Here is a 2995-nt window from a genome sequence, read left to right on the forward strand (position 1 = left end):
CAATAACGATTGTAAAATAGATTAAGGAGAAAGCGGCAAAACCCTAGGCAACAAAGCGTAGCTCAACTATGCCAGCAAGGTGTTGATGTATGAGAAGAATCCTTGTCAAGGGATGTAGCTAATCAAGGAGGGAATTAGATGCAGGTGTTCGGATGTTGTGGGACGCGAGTGTGGCAGATCTTCGTGGTATGTGGACGACGTGTGCAAGAGAAGATAGAATTCGTTGTTAGGTGTCACGTTCAAGGTGAAAATATTTGAATAAATAGAAAGTATCTGAAGAAGGAGGAAGAGGAGAAGCTATGACGACGCTGGCCATTTTCCTATAAGAAATGTACATTTTTTTCTTGCATTAAGTATATCTCTAAGAGAAATACAAAACTTCAATATATATATATATATATATATATATATATATATATATATATATATATATATATATATATACATATATATATATATATATATATATATATATATATATATATATATACATATATATATGTGTATATATATATGTGTGTGTATGTGTATGTAAAAATATATACATACATATAACGTACCCTTATTTCCTCTTATACTGAGCTTCATGTCTCGAAATACTCCTCCCAATCAGTTCAATAAAATAATCCCCTCAAGGTAAAGTGAGAAGACCTACGTTCTCAGAATCTTACGTGACATACCATCTCAGTGTTTTGAGATTTATTTATATTTAAACTTTGTGGTTGTCAGTAAGAAAAGGTGTCCATGCTTTTGATGCAGTATATATGATATTACACTTAAGAAATGATGATCAACTTTAGTGAACTGTAATTACATACAGAATATCATATATAAACGCCATTAATATAAATGGGGAATCTAATATAACACAATGAAAAGTGATAGTTTGTGTTGTTGGGAAATACATCTTATCCAGGAATGGAGTATTATCATCAAATTAATATAATAACATAATATGCAATATATCTTTGAGTGTATTCAAAGCAATTCATATGTACCAAAAAAGCCTTCACAGAGTGCATGTACCCTATCATTGGCAAAACCTATCAAGATCAGGGTTGCCGTTTCGTGGAATTTCGTCTGTTACTATAGAAATATTGTGACATCTAGCAACTGACTGTAGAATTTTTTTCTACATCCACAGTCCTTCACTTGAAGCATGAATCAGTGCTTGAATAGGAAGAAAAATATGAAAAAAATTATGGTAAAATATGTTGATTTTTTATGTAAATTCATCAAAATAATGCTAAATACTTGAAATCAGTATAACTTTAGGTTTTAATATGACGTGGATAATTCCACGTCATGTAGAATAAAGATCTACATTTGAAATAAAGCTTATTTTTTTTTCACCAATCATGATGGGATGGAAAACGGAGGGAAATTTGACGTCACCAGCAGCTATGAATTTATGGCAGCTCTGTGTGATGGCAACACTCAGTATTCCACAGTGTTGTGTAGAAAAACGGCAGCCCTGATCAAGATATATTCATTTTTATCATTCAGAGATTTTCCTATTAATAGAAAAGTAAATGAGCTTGGAAAAATTATAATTTTACTTTCACCATAAAAATTCCCCAATTCAGCTAGCTGGCAATTTTTCACTAAAATCCCACCAATTCAAAAGCTCATAATTGAGAATAACTTTCTAAATTACATAGTCACCAGCTGAATTATTTTATAATCTTAACTTACATCTACTTACGTTCCAGCCAATTGCAATTTGCTTATCATTAACTTCATACGTCAGTAACTGTAAAAATCTGTTCAAGTATAGGTATACTAGAATCTTACTGGTCCAATAAAAAGTTACGGATATGGTCCATAGAAATTAATCAATAATAATAATAATAATAATAACAATAATAATAATAATAATAATAATAATAATAATAATAATAAGTATAACAATAACAATAATAACAATACTAATAATTCGTAGTAATTTAATAGATGGTAACAAAATTTAAAAAATTATAACAAATCTAAGACTTGTAAAAACTATTCTTAGCGCTGATGCTGATCGCGATGTCCAATAAAAAGTTACGGATATGGTCCATAGAAATTAATCAATAATAATAATAATAATAATAATAATAATAATAATAACAATAATAACAATACTAATAATTCGTAGTGATTTAATAGATGGTAATATAATTTTAAAAAATTATAACAAATCCAAGACTTGTAAAAACTATTCTTAGCACTGATGCTGATCGCGATTTGAAAGAGAAACAAAGGGTATTTAAAATGAAAATAGATTATCAGCATAATACCAGAGGAGTGAGATGGATTTGAATATTGAAAAATAGGAAGACACGTAAAAGTGGCAGAACATTTAGCTCATGTATCAAGATGTTCCGAGGTAGTTTGGAAATGTGAAGAAAACATAGGTAGTTAATTCTAATAGCCAGGCCTTCTCCATCACGAGGCTCAATACTACGCAGTACTCAAGAAGATTTATTCCAGCTGTTACCAAGTTGTGGAATGATCTTCCTAATCGGGTGGTTGAATCAGTAGAACTTCAAAAGTTCAAAGTTGGAGCAAATGCTTTTTTGTTGACCAGGCTGACATGAGTCTTTTTATAGTTTATTTATGACATATTTGTTTTTGATGTTGTTAATAGTTTATATATGACATGTCTGTTTTGACGTTGTTACTTATTTTAGAATGATTTATTGTTAATTTGTTCTCTACATTTATTTATTCCCTTATTTCCTTTCCTCACTGGGCTATTTTTCCCTGTTGGAGCCCCTGGGCTTATAGCATCTTGCTTTTCCAACTAGGGTTGTAGCTTGGATAGTAATAATAATAATAATAAAAGTATTTGTACTTCGGATGTGTTAGGAAGATGGAGATATATAAGACAGCCAGCGCTGAAAAGATGAAGTGGATGAGGTGTTGGAAGGGACGGGCCTAAATATAGAAGAGGAAAGAAGTTACAGGCAAAGTAGAAGTGATTGTTAGATTGATTTGGAGTTTCTGGCATCCT

Source organism: Palaemon carinicauda, chromosome 30 (genome assembly GCF_036898095.1).
Source record: "Palaemon carinicauda isolate YSFRI2023 chromosome 30, ASM3689809v2, whole genome shotgun sequence".
Lineage (NCBI taxonomy): Eukaryota > Metazoa > Arthropoda > Malacostraca > Decapoda > Palaemonidae > Palaemon > Palaemon carinicauda.